The 25,933-nt window shown below is 58.0% G+C and overlaps 1 protein-coding gene across 3 annotated transcripts in view; it reads right to left on the bottom strand.

The window, feature by feature from the left end:
• The window catches only part of LOC142488366 (uncharacterized), a 32,559-nt gene extending 9,185 nt beyond the window's left edge, over positions 1 to 23,374 (bottom strand). For all 3 annotated transcript variants that reach the window (XM_075588805.1, XM_075588803.1, XM_075588806.1), the window contains exon 1: positions 23,079 to 23,374. The gene's annotated coding sequence lies outside the window, so the exon portion shown is untranslated. The remainder of the gene's footprint in view (positions 1 to 23,078) is intronic.
• Positions 23,375 to 25,933: the final 2,559 nt, after the last annotated feature.

The raw sequence follows: 25,933 nt of genomic DNA, 5'->3' as shown, positions 1-25,933 counted from the left end.
GAAGGGCCCTGCCATGTATGTGCTGTATGAAACGGACAGGTTCACAGGAAGGGCCCTGCCATGTACGTGCTGTATGAAACGGACAGGTTCACAGGAAGGGCCCTGCCATGTACGTGCTGTATGAAACGGACAGGTTCACAGGAAGGGCCCTGCCATGTACGTGCTGCATGAAACAGACAGGTTCACAGGAAGGGCCCTGCCATGTACGTGCTGTATGAAACAGACAGGTTCACAGGAAGGGCCCTGCCATGTACGTGCTGTATGAAACAGACAGGTTCACAGGAAGGGCCCTGCCATGTATGTGCTGCATGAAACAGACAGGTTCACAGGAAGGGCCCTGCCATGTACGTGCTGTATGAAACGGACAGGTTCACAGGAAGGGCCCTGCCATGTACGTGCTGCATGAAACGGACAGGTTCACAGGAAGGGCCCTGCCATGTACGTGCTGCATGAAACAGACAGGTTCACAGGAAGGGCCCTGCCATGTACGTGCTGTATGAAACGGACAGGTTCACAGGAAGGGCCCTGCCATGTACGTGCTGCATGAAACGGACAGGCTCACAGGAAGGGCCCTGCCATGTACGTGCTGCATGAAATGGACAGGTTCACAGGAAGGACCCTGCCATGTATGTGCTGCATGAAACAGACAGGTTCACAGGAAGGGCCCTGCCATGTACGTGCTGTATGAAACGGACAGGTTCACAGGAAGGGCCCTGCCATGTACGTGCTGCATGAAACGGACAGGTTCACAGGAAGGGCCCTGCCATGTATGTGCTGCATGAAACGGACAAGTTCACAGGAAGGGCCCTGCCATGTACGTGCTGTATGAAACGGACAGGTTCACAGGAAGGGCCCTGCCATGTATGTGCTGCATGAAACAGACAGGTTCACAGGAAGGGCCCTGCCATGTACGTGCTGTATGAAACGGACAGGTTCACAGGAAGGACCCTGCCATGTACGTGCTGTATGAAACGGACAGGTTCACAGGAAGGGCCCTGCCATGTACGTGCTGCATGAAACAGACAGGTTCACAGGAAGGGCCCTGCCATGTACGTGCTGCATGAAACGGACAGGTGCACAGGAAGGGCCCTGCCATGTACGTGCTGTATGAAACGGACAGGTTCACAGGAAGGGCCCTGCCATGTACGTGCTGCATGAAACGGGCAGGTTCACAGGAAGGGCCCTGCCATGTACGTGCTGCATGAAACGGACAGGTTCACAGGAAGGGCCCTGCCATGTACGTGCTGTATGAAACGGACAGGTGCACAGGAAGGGCCCTGCCATGTACGTGCTGCATGAAACGGACAGGTTCACAGGAAGGGCCCTGCCATGTACGTGCTGTATGAAACGGACAGGTTCACAGGAAGGGCCCTGCCATGTACGTGCTGCATGAAACGGGCAGGTTCACAGGAAGGGCCCTGCCATGTACGTGCTGCATGAAACGGACAGGTTCACAGGAAGGGCCCTGCCATGTACGTGCTGTATGAAACAGACAGGTTCACAGGAAGGGCCCTGCCATGTACGTGCTGCATGAAACGGACAGGTTCACAGGAAGGGCCCTGCCATGTACGTGCTGCATGAAACGGACAGGTTCACAGGAAGGGCCCTGCCATGTATGTGCTGCATGAAACGGGCAGGTTCACAGGAAGGGCCCTGCCATGTACGTGCTGCATGAAACGGACAGGTTCACAGGAAGGGCCCTGCCATGTACGTGCTGCATGAAACGGACAGGTTCACAGGAAGGGCCCTGCCATGTACGTGCTGTATGAAACGGACAGGTGCACAGGAAGGGCCCTGCCATGTACGTGCTGTATGAAACGGACAGGTTCACAGGAAGGGCCCTGCCATGTACGTGCTGCATGAAACGGACAGGTTCACAGGAAGGGCCCTGCCATGTACGTGCTGCATGAAACGGACAGGTTCACAGGAAGGGCCCTGCCATGTATGTGCTGCATGAAACGGGCAGGTTCACAGGAAGGGCCCTGCCATGTACGTGCTGCATGAAACGGACAGGTTCACAGGAAGGGCCCTGCCATGTACGTGCTGCATGAAACGGACAGGTTCACAGGAAGGGCCCTGCCATGTACGTGCTGTATGAAACGGACAGGTGCACAGGAAGGGCCCTGCCATGTACGTGCTGTATGAAACGGACAGGTTCACAGGAAGGGCCCTGCCATGTACGTGCTGTATGAAACGGACAGGTTCACAGGAAGGGCCCTGCCATGTACGTGCTGCATGAAACAGACAGGTTCACAGGAAGGGCCCTGCCATGTACGTGCTGTATGAAACGGACAGGTTCACAGGAAGGGCCCTGCCATGTACGTGCTGTATGAAACGGACAGGTTCACAGGAAGGGCCCTGCCATGTACGTGCTGCATGAAACAGACAGGTTCACAGGAAGGGCCCTGCCATGTACGTGCTGTATGAAACAGACAGGTTCACAGGAAGGGCCCTGCCATGTACGTGCTGCATGAAATGGACAGGTTCACAGGAAGGGCCCTGCCATGTATGTGCTGCATGAAACAGACAGGTTCACAGGAAGGGCCCTGCCATGTACGTGCTGTATGAAACGGACAGGTTCACAGGAAGGGCCCTGCCATGTACGTGCTGCATGAAACGGACAGGTTCACAGGAAGGGCCCTGCCATGTACGTGCTGTATGAAACGGACAGGTTCACAGGAAGGGCCCTGCCATGTACGTGCTGTATGAAACGGACAGGTTCACAGGAAGGGCCCTGCCATGTACGTGCTGCATGAAACAGACAGGTTCACAGGAAGGGCCCTGCCATGTACGTGCTGCATGAAACAGACAGGTTCACAGGAAGGGCCCTGCCATGTACGTGCTGCATGAAATGGACAGGTTCACAGGAAGGACCCTGCCATGTACGTGCTGTATGAAACGGACAGGTTCACAGGAAGGGCCCTGCCATGTACGTGCTGCATGAAACGGACAGGTTCACAGGAAGGACCCTGCCATGTACGTGCTGCATGAAACAGACAGGTTCACAGGAAGGGCCCTGCCATGTACGTGCTGCATGAAACGGACAGGTTCACAGGAAGGGCCCTGCCATGTACGTGCTGCATGAAACGGACAGGTTCACAGGAAGGGCCCTGCCATGTACGTGCTGTATGAAACGGACAGGTGCACAGGAAGGACCCTGCCATGTACGTGCTGCATGAAACGGACAGGTTCACAGGAAGGGCCCTGCCATGTATGTGCTGCATGAAACAGACAGGTTCACAGGAAGGGCCCTGCCATGTACGTGCTGCATGAAACAGACAGGTTCACAGGAAGGACCCTGCCATGTATGTGCTGCATGAAACGGACAGGTTCACAGGAAGGGCCCTGCCATGTACGTGCTGTATGAAACGGACAGGTTCACAGGAAGGGCCCTGCCATGTACGTGCTGTATGAAACAGACAGGTTCACAGGAAGGGCCCTGCCATGTACTTGCTGTATGAAACGGACAGGTTCACAGGAAGGGCCCTGCCATGTACGTGCTGTATGAAACGGACAGGTTCACAGGAAGGGCCCTGCCATGTACGTGCTGCATGAAACAGACAGGTTCACAGGAAGGGCCCTGCCATGTACGTGCTGTATGAAACGGACAGGTTCACAGGAAGGGCCCTGCCATGTACGTGCTGTATGAAACGGACAGGTTCACAGGAAGGGCCCTGCCATGTACCTGCTGTATGAAACGGACAGGTTCACAGGAAGGGCCCTGCCATGTACGTGCTGCATGAAACAGACAGGTTCACAGGAAGGGCCCTGCCATGTACGTGCTGCATGAAACGGACAGGTGCACAGGAAGGGCCCTGCCATGTACGTGCTCTATGAAACAGACAGGTTCACAGGAAGGACCCTGCCATGTATGTGCTGCATGAAACAGACAGGTTCACAGGAAGGGCCCTGCCATGTACGTGCTGCATGAAACAGACAGGTTCACAGGAAGGACCCTGCCATGTACGTGCTGCATGAAACGGACAGGTTCACAGGAAGGGCCCTGCCATGTACGTGCTGCATGAAACGGACAGGTGCACAGGAAGGGCCCTGCCATGTACGTGCTGTATGAAACGGACAGGTTCACAGGAAGGGCCCTGCCATGTACGTGCTGCATGAAACAGACAGGTTCACAGGAAGGGCCCTGCCATGTACGTGCTGCATGAAACAGACAGGTTCACAGGAAGGGCCCTGCCATGTACGTGCTGCATGAAACAGACAGGTTCACAGGAAGGGCCCTGCCATGTACGTGCTGTATGAAACGGACAGGTTCACAGGAAGGGCCCTGCAATGTACGTGCTGTATGAAACGGACAGGTTCACAGGAAGGGCCCTGCCATGTACGTGCTGCATGAAACAGACAGGTTCACAGGAAGGGCCCTGCCATGTACGTGCTGCATGAAACGGACAGGTTCACAGGAAGGACCCTGCCATGTACGTGCTGTATGAAACGGACAGGTTCACAGGAAGGGCCCTGCCATGTACGTGCTGCATGAAACGGACAGGCTCACAGGAAGGGCCCTGCCATGTACGTGCTGCATGAAACGGACAGGTTCACAGGAAGGGCCCTGCCATGTACGTGCTGTATGAAACGGACAGGTTCACAGGAAGGGCCCTGCCATGTACTTGCTGTATGAAACGGACAGGTTCACAGGAAGGGCCCTGCCATGTACGTGCTGTATGAAACGGACAGGTTCACAGGAAGGGCCCTGCCATGTACGTGCTGTATGAAACGGACAGGTTCACAGGAAGGGCCCTGCCATGTACGTGCTGCATGAAACGGACAGGTTCACAGGAAGGGCCCTGCCATGTACGTGCTGCATGAAACGGACAGGTTCACAGGAAGGGCCCTGCCATGTACGTGCTGTATGAAACGGACAGGTTCACAGGAAGGGCCCTGCCATGTACGTGCTGTATGAAACGGACAGGTTCACAGGAAGGGCCCTGCCATGTATGTGCTGCATGAAACAGACAGGTGCACAGGAAGGGCCCTGCCATGTATGTGCTGCATGAAACAGACAGGTGCACAGGAAGGGCCCTGCCATGTACGTGCTGCATGAAACAGACAGGTTCACAGGAAGGGCCCTGCCATGTACGTGCTGCATGAAACAGACAGGTGCACAGGAAGGGCCCTGCCATGTACGTGCTGCATGAAACAGACAGGTGCACAGGAAGGGCCCTGCCATGTACGTGCTGCATGAAACGGACAGGTTCACAGGAAGGGCCCTGCCATGTACGTGCTGCATGAAACAGACAGGTTCACAGGAAGGGCCCTGCCATGTACGTGCTGCATGAAACAGACAGGTTCACAGGAAGGGCCCTGCCATGTACGTGCTGTATGAAACAGACAGGTTCACAGGAAGGGCCCTGCCATGTACGTGCTGCATGAAACAGACAGGTTCACAGGAAGGGCCCTGCCATGTACGTGCTGTATGAAACAGACAGGTTCACAGGAAGGGCCCTGCCATGTACGTGCTGTATGAAACGGACAGGTTCACAGGAAGGGCCCTGCCATGTACGTGCTGCATGAAACAGACAGGTTCACAGGAAGGGCCCTGCCATGTATGTGCTGTATGAAACGGACAGGTTCACAGGAAGGGCCCTGCCATGTACGTGCTGTATGAAACGGACAGGTTCACAGGAAGGGCCCTGCCATGTACGTGCTGTATGAAACGGACAGGTTCACAGGAAGGGCCCTGCCATGTACGTGCTGTATGAAACAGACAGGTTCACAGGAAGGGCCCTGCCATGTACGTGCTGCATGAAACAGACAGGTTCACAGGAAGGGCCCTGCCATGTACGTGCTGCATGAAACGGACAGGTTCACAGGAAGGGCCCTGCCATGTACGTGCTGCATGAAATGGACAGGTTCACAGGAAGGGCCCTGCCATGTACGTGCTGTATGAAACGGACAGGTTCACAGGAAGGGCCCTGCCATGTACGTGCTGTATGAAACAGACAGGCTCACAGGAAGGACCCTGCCATGTACTTGCTGCATGAAACGGGCAGGTTCACAGGAAGGGCCCTGCCATGTACGTGCTGTATGAAACGGACAGGTGCACAGGAAGGGCCCTGCCATGTACGTGCTGTATGAAACGGACAGGTTCACAGGAAGGGCCCTGCCATGTACGTGCTGTATGAAACGGACAGGTGCACAGGAAGGGCCCTGCCATGTACGTGCTGCATGAAACAGACAGGTTCACAGGAAGGGCCCTGCCATGTACGTGCTGCATGAAACAGACAGGTTCACAGGAAGGGCCCTGCCATGTACGTGCTGCATGAAATGGACAGGTTCACAGGAAGGGCCCTGCCATGTACGTGCTGTATGAAACAGACAGGTTCACAGGAAGGGCCCTGCCATGTACGTGCTGCATGAAACGGACAGGTTCACAGGAAGGGCCCTGCCATGTACGTGCTGTATGAAACGGACAGGTTCACAGGAAGGGCCCTGCCATGTACGTGCTGCATGAAACAGACAGGTTCACAGGAAGGGCCCTGCCATGTACGTGCTGCATGAAACGGACAGGTTCACAGGAAGGGCCCTGCCATGTACGTGCTGCATGAAACGGACAGGTTCACAGGAAGGGCCCTGCCATGTACGTGCTGCATGAAACGGACAGGTTCACAGGAAGGGCCCTGCCATGTACGTGCTGCATGAAACAGACAGGTTCACAGGAAGGGCCCTGCCATGTACGTGCTGTATGAAACGGACAGGTTCACAGGAAGGGCCCTGCCATGTACGTGCTGCATGAAACAGACAGGTTCACAGGAAGGGCCCTGCCATGTACGTGCTGTATGAAACAGACAGGCTCACAGGAAGGGCCCTGCCATGTACGTGCTGCATGAAACGGACAGGTTCACAGGAAGGGCCCTGCCATGTACGTGCTGCATGAAACAGACAGGTTCACAGGAAGGGCCCTGCCATGTACGTGCTGTATGAAACAGACAGGTTCACAGGAAGGGCCCTGCCATGTACGTGCTGTATGAAACGGACAGGTTCACAGGAAGGGCCCTGCCATGTACGTGCTGTATGAAACGGACAGGTTCACAGGAAGGGCCCTGCCATGTACGTGCTGCATGAAACAGACAGGTGCACAGGAAGGGCCCTGCCATGTACGTGCTGCATGAAACAGACAGGTTCACAGGAAGGGCCCTGCCATGTACGTGCTGTATGAAACGGACAGGTTCACAGGAAGGGCCCTGCCATGTACGTGCTGTATGAAACAGACAGGTTCACAGGAAGGGCCCTGCCATGTACGTGCTGTATGAAACGGACAGGTTCACAGGAAGGGCCCTGCCATGTACGTGCTGCATGAAACGGACAGGTTCACAGGAAGGGCCCTGCCATGTATGTGCTGTATGAAACGGACAGGTTCACAGGAAGGGCCCTGCCATGTACCTGCTGTATGAAACGGACAGGTTCACAGGAAGGGCCCTGCCATGTACGTGCTGTATGAAACGGACAGGTTCACAGGAAGGACCCTGCCATGTACGTGCTGCATGAAACGGACAGGTTCACAGGAAGGGCCCTGCCATGTACGTGCTGCATGAAACGGACAGGTTCACAGGAAGGGCCCTGCCATGTATGTGCTGTATGAAACGGACAGGTTCACAGGAAGGGCCCTGCCATGTACCTGCTGTATGAAACGGACAGGTTCACAGGAAGGGCCCTGCCATGTACGTGCTGCATGAAATGGACAGGTTCACAGGAAGGGCCCTGCCATGTACGTGCTGTATGAAACAGACAGGTTCACAGGAAGGGCCCTGCCATGTACGTGCTGCATGAAACAGACAGGTTCACAGGAAGGGCCCTGCCATGTATGTGCTGCATGAAACAGACAGGCTCACAGGAAGGGCCCTGCCATGTACGTGCTGCATGAAACAGACAGGCTCACAGGAAGGGCCCTGCCATGTACGTGCTGCATGAAACGGACAGGCTCACAGGAAGGGCCCTGCCATGTACGTGCTGCATGAAACGGACAGGTTCACAGGAAGGGCCCTGCCATGTACGTGCTGCATGAAACGGACAGGTGCACAGGAAGGACCCTGCCATGTACTTGCTGTATGAAACGGACAGGTGCACAGGAAGGGCCCTGCCATGTACGTGCTGCATGAAACGGACAGGTTCACAGGAAGGGCCCTGCCATGTACTTGCTGTATGAAACGGACAGGTTCACAGGAAGGGCCCTGCCATGTACGTGCTGCATGAAACGGGCAGGTTCACAGGAAGGACCCTGCCATGTAAGTGCTTTATGAAACAGACAGGTTCACAGTTAGGGCCCTGCCATGTACGTGCTGCATGAAATGGACAGGTTCACAGAGAGGACTCTGCCATGTACTTACTGTATCATGATGACTTAGAACAGCAATAGCCTTTGTCTCTCCAGACCATTCACCCGATAGAAGGAGAGTAACCTCGCTAGACTGCCCTAACTACACCTAGCTTCCCTCCTTCAATAGCACTTGTTCTGGAAGCGTACCTTGTTACTTCCAACCTTGTTTCGCCTGTCCTGTTACAGATCTCAGCAGCGCCTCCAAATGTAACGGTGTTCCCCCCCCCCCCCATCCAATCGCAGATAGGGGCCATTACAGGGTGTGTGTGGTACCCATTGGGTAGAATAGTAGCCAGGGGGTACCCCGCTACACATGTAAAAATGGTTCTCAGGCAAAAAGGTGACACGGCGTGCTCGTTTGCATGTCATTTCCCGGAATCCCTTGCTGCAGTGGGAGCACAGTATGCTGGGGATAATGGTGAAAGGCGGGGTTCCAGATCTGTCTAAGAGTATAAGTTATCTTTTTATTTGCTATATGCTATACGGTGGAGGTTTCTTCTCGCCTTTTTCACCCACCATTATTTAAAATGTGTATGGTAAATCCTACAGCCTTGAAAATTGCACAGTCAGTACAACCAGCCTCACACTGATGAGACCAATAGAGGACAAAACATGTCTGTGAGTGGTTTCTCTGGTTTTGCATATAATCCCCTGCTGTGCTTAAAAGCGGTGTCAACAGCGAGCATTAGCGTATAGGGGTTCCTTGTAAAAATGGTTTTCAGGCAAAATCCCTTGCTGCAGTGAAAGCACTGTATGCTAGGTGATAATATAACTCTCCTCCTGCCTTCCTTGGCCCCTTTTCCGCTGTCACAGAGGAGGATGTGTCACTGCTGATCTCTTCTCCCTCTACCAGTTGCCCTCTTGACCATTCCCTCCCCTGTCCTAAAACCTCTTGCTCCATAATCCATGCACTCACACATTTTTAACTCCTCACTCTACTCTGGTACCTTTCCCTCCTCCTTTAAGCATGCAACCATTATACCATTACTCAAAAACAGCAAGCATGACCCTACCTGTCCTTCTAACTATCGACCTGTCTCCCTCCTGCCTTTTGCCTCTAAACTCCTTGAACGTCTTGTATTCTCTCGCTTGCTCCATTTTCTCAACACCTAGTCTCTCCTTGACCCTCTACAATATGACTTCTGCACTGCTCACTCCATGGAGACAATTCTCACAAAAAAAATAACTAATGACCGCCATGCTGCTAAAGACAGAGGTCATTACACTCTGCTCATATTACTCGACCTCTCTGCAGCATTTGACACCGTGGACCACCCTCTTCTCCTTCATATTTTCCATACTCTTGGTATTCGGAACAAAGCTCTATCCTGGATCTCATCCTACCTCTCCCATCGTACTTTCAGCGTCTCTTCTGCTAACACTTCCCCCTCCTCTATTGATCTCTCTGTGGGGGTACCTCAGGGCTCTGTCCTGGGACCCCTTCTCTTTTCTCTTTACACACCTCTCTCTAGGTGACCTAATAACATCTCTTGGGTTTAAATATCACCTCTATGCTGACGACATACAAATTTATTTTTCGACCCCTGACCTTACACCTGCTGTACTGACTAAGGCTAAGGCCCCTCTCCCTCAGTCAGCGCGCCCGCACTGCAGACAGGCGGCGCGCTGACAGACACAGACAGCGATATGCGGTCTGTAGGGAGCGGGGCGGAAGTGGGCGGGAGGGGGGCGTGGTTTGAGCGGAGGGACCCGCTACTCCCCCCCTCCCTCCACAGGCTCGGGCTGCAGGACAGTAGGGAGCTGCTGCGGCTGGAAGGTAAGCAGCTCCCTCCACCTTCCCCCACAAATGCCCTCCTCACACATGCGCGCACACACACACACACACACTACCTTTTGTAGGAAGCTGTCTGACAGCTCCCGCCCCCGCCGCTGATTGGCTCATCAGCGCACCACGTGACGCGTCACCACTCGGATCACAATTTTCTTGCATCCCCTGGCAGCTGACGCGTCACAGTGCGTAGTGAGCCGTGCAGCGAGGGGGGACTGGGACCGGCTCAGAAGGATTCCCCTGCTGGTGGGGAACACTCGCGCGGCCACCCGTGCCGCCGGGCACAGCGGGTCCCAGCCCTAATGTTTCTGGCCATCTCTCTGCTATATCTTCCTGGATGGCCCTCCACCGACTTAAACTTAAGATGGCAAAAACAGAGCTCCTCATACTTCCTCCCAAACCTGGCCCTACTACCTCCTTCCACATTACTGTTGGAAGTATCATCACCCAGTAGCCCAAGCACGCTGCCTACGGGTCACACTCGACTCCTCTCTCCCATTTAAAACGTTTCTAAAACCGGTCGCATTTTCCTTCGCAATATTACACAGATACGCTCTTTCCTCTGTTGCTCGACTGCTATAACTCTGACTCAGGCCCTCATTCTCTCCTGTCTTGATTACTTTAACCTCCTGCTGTCCGGCCTTCCTGCCTCTCACCTGTCTCCCCTACAATCTATCCTAAACACTGCTGCCAGAATCACTCTACTCTTTCCTAGATCTGTCTCAGCATCTCCCCTCCTGAAATCCCTCTCCTGGCTTCCGATCAAATCCCGTATCTCACACTCCATTCTTCTCCTCACTTTTAAAGCTTTACACTCTCTGCCCCTCCTTACATCTCAGCCCTAATTTCTCGCTATGTACCATTCTGACTCTTGCGTTCTTCTCAAGGATGTCTTCTCTCTACCCCCTTTGTATCTAAAGCCCTCTCCCACCTTAACCTTTCTCCCTGACTGCCCCACACCTCTGGAATGCCCTTCGCCTCAATACCCGACTAGCACCCCCTCTATCCACCTTTAAGACCCACCTTAAGGCACACTTGCTTAAAAAAGCATACGAGTAGCACTGTGGATAATACTAGACACATGATACATAAAGCTTGGTCCCCTGCAGCCGCACTTACCAGAACTCCCTCCTACTGTCTCGGTACTGTATGTTCTCCCCACCAATTAGATTGTAAGCTCTTTGGAGCAGGGACTCCTTTTCCTAAATGTTACTTTTATGTCTGAAGCACTTATTCCCAAGATCTGTTATTTGTATTATTTGTATTAATGGCGCTATATAAATAAAGACATACATACATAATGGTGAAAGGCAGGGTTACAGACCTGTCTAATATGTGAATGTGCTCACAAGTGATGATAGATATTACACACATACACACACACACACACACACAGTGATGTATTAGCCAGATCGACCCCCAATGGGACCTTTTTCAAGTTCGATCTGGCTTATTACTTTTTGGAGTGTGCTGGTTCATCTGCTCATGTAATGCAATGTTGAATGAAGGCCTTCCCAATGATAAATATATGTGCACACACATGCATGTTATCTATAGAATGTATTCTATGTATAATGCAAAATAAATATGTTCTGTGTTATATAAAGGAGGAGGGAGTGGAGAGGCAGAATGGGCTGTGTGAGGTGAGTATGAGAGGAAAAAGGGAGACCCAGCGACACAGGGAGACGCGCAGGCACCCAGCGACACAGGGAGACGCACAAGCACCCAGCGACACAGGGAGACGCACAGGCACCCAGCGACACAGGGAGACGCGCAGGCACCCAGCGACACAGGGTGACGCACAGGCACCCAGCGACACAGGGAGACGCACAGGCACCCAGCGACACAGGGAGACACACAGGCACCCAGCGACACAGGGAGACGCACAGGCACCCAGCGACACAGGGAGACGCACAGGCACCCAGCGACACAGGGAGACGCACAGGCACCCAGCGACACAGGGAGACGCACAGGCACCCAGCGACACAGGGAGACACACAGGCACCCAGCGACACAGGGAAACGCGCAGGCACCCAGCGACACAGGGAGACGCACAGGCACCCAGCGACACAGGGAGACGCACAGGCACCCAGCGACACAGGGAGACACACAGGCACCCAGCGACACAGGGAGACGCACAGGCACCCAGCGACACAGGGAGACGCACAGGCACCCAGCGACACAGGGAGACGCACAGGCACCCAGCGACACAGGGAGACGCACAGGCACCCAGCGACACAGGGAGACACGCAGGAACCCAGCGACACAGGGAGACACACAGGCACCCAGCGACACAGGGAGACACACAGGCACCCAGCGACACAGGGAGACGCACAGGCACCCAGCGACACAGGGAGACACACAGGCACCCAGCGACACAGGGAGACACACAGGCACCCAGCGACACAGGGAGACGCACAGGCACCCAGCGACACAGGGAGACGCACAGGCACCCAGCGACACAGGGAGACGCACAGGCACCCAGCGACACAGGGAGACACACAGGCACCCAGCGACACAGGGAGACGCACAGGCACCCAGCGACACAGGGAGACGCACAGGCACCCAGCGACACAGGGAGACGCACAGGCACCCAGCGACACGCGCAGGCACCCAGCGACACAGGGAGACGCACAGGCACCCAGCGACACAGGGAGACGCGCAGGCACCCAGCGACACAGGGAGACGCGCAGGCACCCAGCGACACAGGGAGACGCACAGGCACCCAGCGACACAGGGAGACGCACAGGCACCCAGCGACACAGGGAGACGCACAGGCACCCAGCGACACAGGGAGACGCACAGGCACCCAGCGACACAGGGAGACGCACAGGCACCCAGCGACACAGGGAGACACACAGGCACCCAGCGACACAGGGAGACGCACAGGCACCCAGCGACACAGGGAGACGCACAGGCACCCAGCGACACAGGGAGACGCACAGGCACCCAGCGACACAGGGAGACACACAGGCACCCAGCGACACAGGGAGACGCACAGGCACCCAGCGACACAGGGAGACGCACAGGCACCCAGCGACACAGGGAGACGCACAGGCACCCAGCGACACAGGGAGACGCACAGGCACCCAGCGACACAGGGAGACGCACAGGCACCCAGCGACACAGGGAGACACACAGGCACCCAGCGACACAAGGAGACGCGCAGGCACCCAGCGACACAGGGAGACGCACAGGCACCCAGCGACACAGGGAGACACACAGGCACCCAGCGACACAGGGAGACACACAGGCACCCAGCGACACAGGGAGACACGCAGGCACCCAGCGACACAGGGAGACACACAGGCACCCAGCGACACAGGGAGACGCACAGGCACCCAGCGACACAGGGAGACACACAGGCACCCAGCGACACAGGGAGACACGCAGGCACCCAGCGACACAGGGAGACGCACAGGCACCCAGCGACACAGGGAGACGCGCAGGCACCCAGCGACACAGGGAGACGCGCAGGCACCCAGCGACACAGGGAGACGCACAGGCACCCAGCGACACAGGGAGACACACAGGCACCCAGCGACACAGGGAGACACACACGCACCCAGCGACACAGGGAGACACACACGCACCCAGCGACACAGGGAGACGCACAGGCACCCAGCGACACAGGGAGACACACAGGCACCAAGCGACACAGGGAGACGCACAGGCACCCAGCGACACAGGGAGACACACAGGCACCCAGCGACACAGGGAGACACACAGGCACCCAGCGACACAGGGAGACACACAGGCACCCAGCGACACAGGGAGACGCGCAGGCACCCAGCGCCACAGGGAGACGCACAGGCACCCAGCGACACAGGGAGACGCACAGGCACCCAGCGACACAGGGAGACGCACAGGCACCCAGCGACACAGGGAGACTCACAGGCACCCAGCGACACAGGGAGACACACAGGCACCCAGCGACACAGGGAGACACACAGGCACCCAGCGACACAGGGAGACACACAGGCACCCAGCGACACAGGGAGACACACAGGCACCCAGCGACACAGGGAGACGCACAGGCACCCAGCGACACAGGGAGACGCACAGGCACCCAGCGACACAGGGAGACGCACAGGCACCCAGCGACACAGGGAGACGCACAGGCACCCAGCGACACAGGGAGACACACAGGCACCCAGCGACACAGGGAGACGCGCAGGCACCCAGCGACACAGGGAGACGCGCAGGCACCCAGCGACACAGGGAGACGCACAGGCACCCAGCGACACAGGGAGACGCACAGGCACCCAGCGACACAAGGAGACGCGCAGGCACCCAGCGACACAGGGAGACGCACAGGCACCCAGCGACACAGGGAGACACACAGGCACCCAGCGACACAGGGAGACACACAGGCACCCAGCGACACAGGGAGACACACAGGCACCCAGCGACACAGGGAGACGCGCAGGCACCCAGCGACACAGGGAGACGCACAGGCACCCAGCGACACAGGGAGACGCACAGGCACCCAGCGACACAGGGAGACGCACAGGCACCCAGCGACACAAGGAGACGCGCAGGCACCCAGCGACACAGGGAGACGCACAGGCACCCAGCGACACAGGGAGACGCACAGGCACCCAGCGACACAGGGAGACGCACAGGCACCCAGCGACACAGGGAGACGCACAGACACCCAGCGACACAGGGAGACGCGCAGGCACCGAGCGACACAGGGAGACACACAGGCACCCAGCGACACAGGGAGACACACAGGCACCCAGCGACACAGGGAGACGCACAGGCACCCAGCGCCACAGGGAGACGCACAGGCACCCAGCGACACAGGGAGACACGCAGGCACCCAGCGACACAGGGAGACGCGCAGGCACCCAGCGACACAGGGAGACACACAGGCACCCAGCGACACAGGGAGACACACAGGCACCCAGCGACACAGGGAGACGCACAGGCACCCAGCGACACAGGGAGACGCACAGGCACCCAGCGACACAGGGAGACTCACAGGCACCCAGCGACACAGGGAGACACACAGGCACCCAGCGACACAGGGAGACACACAGGCACCCAGCGACACAGGGAGACACGCAGGCACCCAGCGACACAGGGAGACACGCAGGCACCCAGCGACACGCGCAGGCACCCAGCGACACAGGGAGACGCACAGGCACCCAGCGACACAGGGAGACGCGCAGGCACCCAGCGACACAGGGAGACGCGCAGGCACCCAGCGACACAGGGAGACACACAGGCACCCAGCGACACAGAGAGACACACAGGCACCCAGCGACACAGGGAGACACACAGGCACCCAGCGACACAGGGAGACGCACAGGCACCCAGCGACACAAGGAGACGCACAGGCACCCAGCGACACAGGGAGACGCACAGGCACCCAGCGCCACAGGGAGACGCACAGGCACCCAGCGACACAGGGAGACACACAGGCACCCAGCGACACAGGGAGACGCACAGGCACCCAGCGACACAGGGAGACACACAGGCACCCAGCGACACAGGGAGACACACAGGCACCCAGCGACACAGGGAGACACACAGGCACCCAGCGACACAGGGAGACGCACAGGCACCCAGCGACACAGGGAGACGCACACGCACCCAGCGACACAGGGAGACACGCAGGCACCCAGCGACACAGGGAGACACGCAGGCACCCAGCGACACAGGGAGACGCACACGCACCCAGCGACACAGGGAGACACACAGGCACCCACCGACACAGGGAGACACACAGGCACCCAGCGACACAGGGAGACGCGCAGGCACCCAGCGACACAGGGAGACACACAGGCACCCAGCGACACAGGGAGACGCACAGGCACCCAGCGACACAGGGAGACACACAGGCACCCAGCGACACAGGGAGACGCACAGGCACCCAGCGACACAGGGAGACACACAGGCACCCAGCGACACAGGGAGACGCGCAGGCACCCAGCGACACAGGGAGACGCACAGGCACCCAGCGACACAGGGAGACGCACAGGCACCCAGCGACACAGGGAGACGCGCAGGCACCCAGCGACACAGGGAGACGCACAGGCACCCAGCGACACAGGGAGACGCACAGGCACCCAGCGACACAGGGAGACGCACAGGCACCCAGCGACACAGGGAGACGCACAGGCACCCAGCGACACAGAGAGACGCACAGGCACCCAGCGACACAGGGAGACACACAGGCACCCAGCGACACAGGGAGACGCGCAGGCACCCAGCGACACAGGGAGACGCACAGGCACCCAGCGACACAGGGAGACGCACAGGCACCCAGCGACACAGGGAGACACACAGGCACCCAGCGACACAGGGAGACGCACAGGCACCCAGCGACACAGGGAGACGCGCAGGCACCCAGCGACACAGGGAGACGCACAGGCACCCAGCGACACAGGGAGACGCACAGGCACCCAGCAACACAGGGAGACACACAGTCACCCAGCGACACAGGGAGACACACAGGCACCCAGCGACACAGGGAGACGCACAGGCACCCAGCGACACAGGGAGACGCGCAGGCACCCAGCGACACAGGGAGACGCACAGGCACCCAGCGACACAGGGAGACACCCAGGCACCCAGCGACACAGGGAGACGCACAGGCACCCAGCGACACAGGGAGACACACAGGCACCCAGCGACACAGGGAGACACACAGGCACCCAGCGACACAGGGAGACACACAGGCACCCAGCGACACAGGGAGACGCGCAGGCACCCAGCGACACAGGGAGACGCACAGGCACCCAGCGACACAGGGAGACGCGCAGGCACCCAGCGACACAGGGAGACGCACAGGCACCCAGCGACACAGGGAGACACACAGGCACCCAGCGACACAGGGAGACACGCAGGCACCCAGCGACACAGGGAGACGCACAGGCACCCAGCGACACAGGGAGACGCACAGGCACCCAGCAACACAGGGAGACACACAGTCACCCAGCGACACAGGGAGACGCACAGGCACCCAGCGACACAGGGAGACGCGCAGGCACCCAGCGACACAGGGAGACGCACAGGCACCCAGCGACACAGGGAGACACACAGGCACCCAGCGACACAGGGAGACACACAGGCACCCAGCGACACAGGGAGACACACAGGCACCCAGCGACACAGGGAGACGCACAGGCACCCAGCGACACAGGGAGACACACAGGCACCCAGCGACACAGGGAGACACACAGGCACCCAGCGACACAGGGAGACACACAGGCACCCAGCGACACAGGGAGACACACAGGCACCCAGCGACACAAGGAGACGCGCAGGCACCCAGCGACACAGGGAGACGCACAGGCACCCAGCGACACAGGGAGACGCGCAGGCACCCAGCGACACAGGGAGACGCACAGGCACCCAGCGACACAGGGAGACACACAGGCACCCAGCGACACAGGGAGACACGCAGGCACCCAGCGACACAGGGAGACACGCAGGCACCCAGCGACACAGGGAGACACGCAGGCACCCAGCGACACAGGGAGACGCACAGGCACCCAGCGACACAGGGAGACACACAGGCACCCAGCGACACAGGGAGACACACAGGCACCCATCGACACAGGGAGACACACAGGCACCCAGCGACACAAGGAGACACACAGGCACCCAGCGACACAGGGAGACACACAGGCACCCAGCGACACAGGGAGACGCGCAGGCACCCAGCGACACAGGGAGACGCACAGGCACCCAGCGACACAGGGAGACGCACAGGCACCCAGCGACACAGGGAGACTCACAGGCACCCAGCGACACAGGGAGACGCACAGGCACCCAGCGACACAGGGAGACACGCAGGCACCCAGCGACACAGGGAGACACACAGGCACCCAGCGACACAGGGAGACACACAGGCACCCAGCGACACAGGGAGACACACAGGCACCCAGCGACACAAGGAGACGCGCAGGCACCCAGCGACACAGGGAGACGCACAGGCACCCAGCGACACAGGGAGACGCGCAGGCACCCAGCGACACACACAGGCACCCAGCGACACAGGGAGACACACAGGCACCCAGCGACACAGGGAGACGCGCAGGCACCCAGCGACACAGGGAGACGCGCAGGCACCCAGCGACACAGGGAGACGCGCAGGCACCCAGCGACACAGGGAGACGCACAGGCACCCAGCGACACAGGGAGGCGCACAGGCACCCAGCGACACAGGGAGACACACAGGGAGACACACAGGCACCCAGCGACACAGGGAGGCACACAGGCACCCAGCGACACAGGGAGACGCGCAGGCACCCAGCGACACAGGGAGACACACAGGCACCCAGCGACACAGGGAGACACACAGGCACCCAGCGACACAGGGAGACGCACAGGCACCCAGCGACACAGGGAGACGCACAGGCACCCAGCGACACAGGGAGACACGCAGGCACCCAGCGACACAGGGAGACACACAGGCACCCAGCGACACAGGGAGGCACACAGGCACCCAGCGACACAGGGAGACACGCAGGCACCCAGCGACACAGGGAGACACACAGGCACCCAGCGACACAGGGAGACGCGCAGGCACCCAGCGACACAGGGAGACACACAGGCACCCAGCGACACAGGGAGACGCGCAGGCACCCAGCGACACAGGGAGACACACAGGCACCCAGCGACACAGGGAGACACACAGGCACCCAGCGACACAGGGAGACACACAGGCACCCAGCGACACAGGGAGACGCACAGGCACCCAGCGACACAGGGAGACACACAGGCACCCAGCGACACAGGGAGACACACAGGCACCCAGCGACACAGGGAGGCACCCAGCGACACAGGGAGACGCACAGGCACCCAGCGACACAGGGAGACACACAGGCACCCAGCGACACAGGGAGACACACAGGCACCCAGCGACACAGGGAGACACACAGGCACCCAGCGACACAGGGAGACACACAGGCACCCAGCGACACAGGGAGACACACAGGCACCCAGCGACACAGGGAGACACACAGACACCCAGCGACACAGGGAGACGCGCAGGCACCCAGCGACACAGGGAGACGGCCAGGCACCCAGCGACACAGGGAGACGGCCAGGCACCCAGCGACACAGGGAGACGGCCAGGCACCCAGCGACACAGGGAGACGCACAGGCACCCAGCGACACAGGGAGACGCACAGGCACCCAGCAACACAGGGAGACGCACAGGCACCCAGCGACACAGGGAGACGCACAGGCACCCAGCGACACAGGGAGACGCACAGGCACCCAGCGACACAGGGAGACGCACAGGCACCCAGCGACACAGGGAGACACACAGGCACCCAGCGACACAGGGAGACGCACAGGCACCCAGCGACACAGGGAGACACACAGGCACCCAGCGACACAGGGAGACGCACAGGCACCCAGCGACACAGGGAGACACACAGGCACCCAGCGACACAGGGAGACGCACAGGCACCCAGCGACACAGGGAGACACACAGGCACCCAGCGACACAGGGAGACGCACAGGCACCCAGCGACACAGGGAGACACACAGGCACCCAGCGACACAGGGAGACACACAGGCACCCAGCGACACAGGGAGACACACAGGCACCCAGCGACACAGGGAGACGCACAGGCACCCAGCGACACAGGGAGACGCACAGGCACCCAGCGACACAGGGAGACGCACAGGCACCCAGCGACACAGGGAGACGCACAGGCACCCAGCGACACAGGGAGACACGCAGGCACCCAGCGACACAGGGAGACACGCAGGCACCCAGCGACACAGGGAGACACGCAGGCACCCAGCGACACAGGGAGACACACAGGCACCCAGCGACACAGGGAGACGCACAGGCACCCAGCGACACAAGGAGACGCACAGGCACCCAGCAACACAGGGAGACACACAGGCACCCAGCGACACAAGGAGACGCACAGGCACCCAGCGACACAGGGAGACACACAGGCACCCAGCGACACAGGGAGACACACAGGCACCCAGCGACACAGGGAGACACACAGGCACCCAGCGACACAGGGAGACACACAGGCACCCAGCGACACAGGGAGACGCACAGGCACCCAGCGACACAGGGAGACACACAGGCACCCAGCGACACAAGGAGACGCACAGGCACCCAGCGACACAGGGAGACACACAGGCACCCAGCGACACAGGGAGACACACAGGCACCCAGCGACACAGGGAGACGCACAGGCACCCAGCGCCACAGGGAGACACACAGGCACCCAGCGACACAGGGAGACGCACAGGCACCCAGCGACACAGGGAGACACACAGGCACCCAGCGACACAGGGAGACGCGCAGGCACCCAGCGACACAGGGAGACGCGCAGGCACCCAGCGACACAGGGAGACACACAGGCACCCAGCGACACAGGGAGACGCACAGGCACCCAGCGACACAGGGAGACACACAGGCACCCAGCGACACAGGGAGACACACAGGCACCCAGCGACACAGGGAGACGCACAGGCACCCAGCGACACAGGGAGACACACAGGCACCCAGCGACACAGAGAGACGCACAGGCACCCAGCGACACAGGGAGACGCACAGGCACCCAGCGACACAGGGAGACACACAGGCACCCAGCGACACAAGGAGACGCACAGGCACCCAGCGACACAGGGAAACGCACAGGCACCCAGCGACACAGGGAGACGCACAGGCACCCAGCGACACAGGGAGACGCGCAGGCACCCAGCGACACAGGGAGACGCGCAGGCACCCAGCGACACAGGGAGACACACAGGCACCCAGCGACACAGGGAGACACACAGGCACCCAGCGACACAGGGAGACACACAGACACCCAGCGACACAGGGAGACGCGCAGGCACCCAGCGACACAGGGAGACACACAGGCACCCAGCGACACAGGGAGACACACAGGCACCCAGCGACACAGGGAGACACACAGGCACCCAGCGACACAGGGAGACACACAGGCACCCAGCGACACAGGGAGACACACAGGCACCCAGCGACACAGGGAGACACGCAGGAACCCAGCGACACAGGGAGACACACAGGCACCCAGCGACACAGGGAGACGCACAGGCACCCAGCGACACAGGGAGACACACAGGCACCCAGCGACACAGGGAGACACACAGGCACCCAGCGACACAAGGAGACGCACAGGCACCCAGCGACACAGGGAGACACACAGGCACCCAGCGACACAAGGAGACGCACAGGCACCCAGCGACACAGGGAGACACACAGGCACCCAGCGACACAGGGAGACGCACAGGCACCCAGCGACACAGGGAGACACACAGGCACCCAGCGACACAGGGAGACACACAGGCACCCAGCGACACAGGGAGACACACAGGCACCCAGCGACACAGGGAGACGCACAGGCACCCAGCGACACAGGGAGACGCACAGGCACCCAGCGACACAGGGAGACACACAGGCACCCAGCGACACAGGGAGACGCGCAGGCACCCAGCGACACAAGGAGACGCACAGGCACCCAGCGGCACAGGGAGACGCACAGGCACCCAGCGACACAGGGAGACACACAGGCACCCAGCGACACAGGGAGACACACAGGCACCCAGCGACACAGGGAGACACACAGGCACCCAGCGACACAGGGAGACACACAGGCACCCAGCGACACAGGGAGACACACAGGCACCCAGCGACACAGGGAGACACACAGGCACCCAGCGACACAGGGAGACGCACAGGCACCCAGCGACACAGGGAGACGCACAGGCACCCAGCGACACAGGGAGACGCACAGGCACCCAGCGACACAGGGAGACGCACAGGCACCCAGCGACACAGGGAGACGCACAGGCACCCAGCGACACAGGGAGACACACAGACACCCAGCGACACAAGGAGACGCGCAGGCACCCAGCGACACAGGGAGACACGCAGGCACCCAGCGACACAGGGAGACGCACAGGCACCCAGCGACACAGGGAGACGCACAGGCACCCAGCGACACAGGGAGACGCGCAGGCACCCAGCGACACAGGGAGACGCACAGGCACCCAGCGACACAGGGAGACACACAGGCACCCAGCGACACAGGGAGACGCACAGGCACCCAGCGACACAGGGAGACGCACAGGCACCCAGCGACACAGGGAGACACACAGGCACCCAGCGACACAGGGAGACGCACAGGCACCCAGCGACACAGGGAGACGCGCAGGCACCGAGCGACACAGGGAGACACACAGGCACCCAGCGACACAGGGAGACACATAGGCACCCAGTGGGAAGGGGACACCCTGCCAGACACCCAGTCACCTTTGTGTGTGGGGGGTCACTGCTCTCCCTCACAGTGGCTGCGGCTTCTTACTGAAGATTGGGGGAGGGGGGGCTGCAGATCTCCCTGACATTCAACAACACAGGGACATTGTGACGGATGTCACAGGGTCATCAGGACAGGCCGAGCAGAGCAGGACGGAGCCAGGCAGGCTGTGCTTAGGGGCTGCACCATACACTGTGCATTATTATAGGACAAAGAGGAGACACCCCCCCATGCTGTACTGTAGCAGATAGGCCCACAGCAGGCTGACTTCCATAATAATAAGGCTCCTAGTGACGGGAAAATGCATTGACCCGCAGATAATGTACAATTACAGCCATTCATTCATAGGCAGTATACATTTGGTTAACCCCTTGTATGCCACACAGCACAATTCATGTGTACCCTTTGTGGTAGAGAAGTAAACACTCCAATCAATTGTGTCCCCAATCTGATCAACTAACAATTTACCAAAACCGTTCATTCCCAATGTAACACAAACCCCCATTATCTCCCAGCCCCTGTGATACCAGCAGGATTAACCCCTCCAGTGCCAGAGGCTCCCCCCTCACTATCAGAGGCTCAGCCTCTCAGGCTCCTGTGTGTAAGGAAGCTCAGAACAGCACTGGGATAATGTGCACAGGTCACACAAGGGAGGGGAAGGGAGGAGGAGGAAAGCACTTACCCAATAACACAGGCTGAAGATCTCTGTGCAGCAGGGGGTGGGTAATGTGAGGGGGACACAGGAAAAGGGACTTAGAGGCTGCAGAGCCTATTCCTCAGTGTGTCCCCCCCTCAGTGCCTGAGATGTGCACTTTATCCCCTCCTCACTGTGTGTGTACTTCCTATGGAGGGTGGGGGGAGCCCCTGTGATCTCTCAGTCCTTCCCTGTGGGAGTGACCTGGATCCCTCCTCAGGATGTGGGACAGTCTGTGCTCAGGATCAGGTTACAGGCTGGGAGTAGGACAGCCCTTCCTAGCACACTCTGTGCTGTGTATTTATTTATGAAATGTGTTACCAGGAAGTAATACAGTGAGAGTTACCTCCTCGTTTTCAAGTATGTCCTGGGCACAGAGTTATGATGATAAATACAGTTACATTAAGAGAACAGGGTTATACATTGTATACAAGACATTGCATGCACAGTAAGAGATTCTATATGTTATAGGCATATGTAACTGTTGTATTGTATGTATGTCTTTATTTATATAGTGCCATTAATGTACATAGCGCTTCACAGCAGTAATACACGTGGTAATCAAATAAATAACAGATAATATAAATAACAGAACATGGGAATAAGTGCTTCAGACATAAAAGTAACATTAAGGAAGAGGAGTCCCTGCTCCGAGGAGCTTACAGTCTAATTGATTTACATACAGTATGTGTATTTGAGCAGGGAATGTGTGACTGAAGCAGTGTGTATCTTTGTGTTATCATTGCTGTGTCTGTTGTCTCAGGAGACAGTGAGGTCTGAGTATCTGTGCAAAAGTGTCAATTTAAAAAAATATATAATTAATAGAGGATTATTCTGTATGTATATCTTTATTTATAGACAATACGGTACAGGGATTTATAATACAATAAGTGCAGCAAACAAGCTTACAATCTAAGGTTTATTATCATTGATCCATATGGTGCAATCTCCCCAGAAACTTGCAGATTCTTACATGGCTAACAGTACCAAGGGAGGTACTAGGGCGGAAGCGCGTAAAGCGGGTAAAGCGGGAGAAACCCCACAACCTCCTGCTACGCCTACTGAGGCACAATTCCAGGTGCTGCTGACGCACAGTGGGGACTGGGGAAAGGTGATTGAGGGGTTGTACAGAAGGGGGGTACGGAGAGAGTTTACCGTTACAGCCCATTTGACATTGTTGATCACCCCCTTCTTCTGAACAGTCTCCACTCCATTGGCCTCCGTAACGCAGCCTCCTTCTGGCTTACGTCCTACCTATCCAACCGCTCCTTCTGTGTTTTCTTCTCTGATGTCTTCTCCACTTTACTCCCTCTCTCTGTTGGAGTCTCACGAGGCTCTGTCCTTGGCCCTCTGCTCTTCTCACTGTACACCTCTTCTCTTGGTGAACTAATTCAATCATTTGGCTTTCAGTATCATCTATATGCCGATGACACCCACATTGTATTATATTGTATTGTATGTCTTTATTTATATAGCGCCATTAATGTACATAGCGCTTCACAGCAGCAATACATATGGTATTCAAATAAATAACAGATAATATAAATAACAGAGCATGGGAATAAGTGCTTTAGACATAAAAGTAACATTTCGGAAGAGGAGTTCCTGCCCCGAGGAGCTTACAGTCTAATTGGTAGGTAGGGAGAACGTACAGAGACAGTAGGAGGGAGTTCTGGTAAGTGCGTCTGCAGGGGGCCAAGCTTTATGTATCGTGTTTAGAATAGCCACAGTGCTATTCATATGCCTCTTTAAGCAAGTGTGTCTTAAGGTGGGTCTTAAAGGTGGATAGAGAGGGTGCTAGTCGGGTACTGAGGGGAAGGGCATTCCAGGTGTGGGGCAGTCAGTGAAAAAGGTTTAAGGCGGGAGAGGGCTTTAGATACAAAGAGGGTAGAAAGAAGACATCCTTGAGAAGAACGCAAGAGTCTGGATGGTGTACAACGAGAAATTAGGGCTTAGATGTAGGGAGGGGCAGAAGAGTGTAAAGCTTTAAAAGTGAGGAGGAGAATGGAGTGTGAGATGCGGGATTTGATCGGAAGCCAGGAGAGGGATTTCATGAGGGGAGATGCTGAGACAGATCTAGGAAAGAGTAGAGTGATTCTGGCAGCAGCGTTTCGGATAGATTGTAAGGGAGACAGGTGAGAGGCAGGAAGGCCGGACAGCAGGAGGTTACAGTAATCAAGATGGGAGAGAATGAGGGCCTGAGTCAGAGTTTTAGCAGTCGAGCAACAGAGGAAAGGGCGTATCTTAGTTATATTGCGGAGGAAAAAGCGACAGGTTTTAGAAATGTTTTGAATGTGAGGGGCGAATGTGAGAGAGGAGTCGAGTGTGACCCCTAGGCAGTGTGCTTGGGCTACTGGGTGAATGATCGTAGTTCCAACAGTAATGTGGAAGGAGGTAGTAAGGCCAGGTTTGGGAGGATGTATGAGGAGCTCTGTTTTAGCCATGTTGAGTTTAAGGCGGCGGAGGGCCATTCAGGATGCTATAGCAGAGAGACATTCAGAAACTTTGGTTTGTACAGCAGGTGTAAGGTCGGGTGTTGAAAAGTATATTTGTGTGTCGTCAGCATAGAGGTGATAATTAAACTCAAAAGATGTTATTAGGTCACCTAGAGAGAGTGTATACAGAGAAAAGAGGTCCCAGGACGGAGCCCTGGGGTACCCCCACAGAGAAATCAATAGAGGAGGAGGAGGTGTTAGCAGAAGAGACACTGAAAGTACGATGGGAGAGGTAGGATGAGATCCAGGATAGAGCTTTGTTCCGAATGCCAAGAGTATGGAGAATGTGAAGGAGAAGAGGGTGGTCCACGGTGGCAAATGCTGCAGAGAGGTCGAGTAATATGAGCA

The sequence above is a fragment of the Ascaphus truei genome, chromosome 2, assembly GCF_040206685.1.
Source record: "Ascaphus truei isolate aAscTru1 chromosome 2, aAscTru1.hap1, whole genome shotgun sequence".
Taxonomy (NCBI): domain Eukaryota; kingdom Metazoa; phylum Chordata; class Amphibia; order Anura; family Ascaphidae; genus Ascaphus; species Ascaphus truei.
This window is presented reverse-complemented; position numbering and strand designations above follow the sequence as displayed.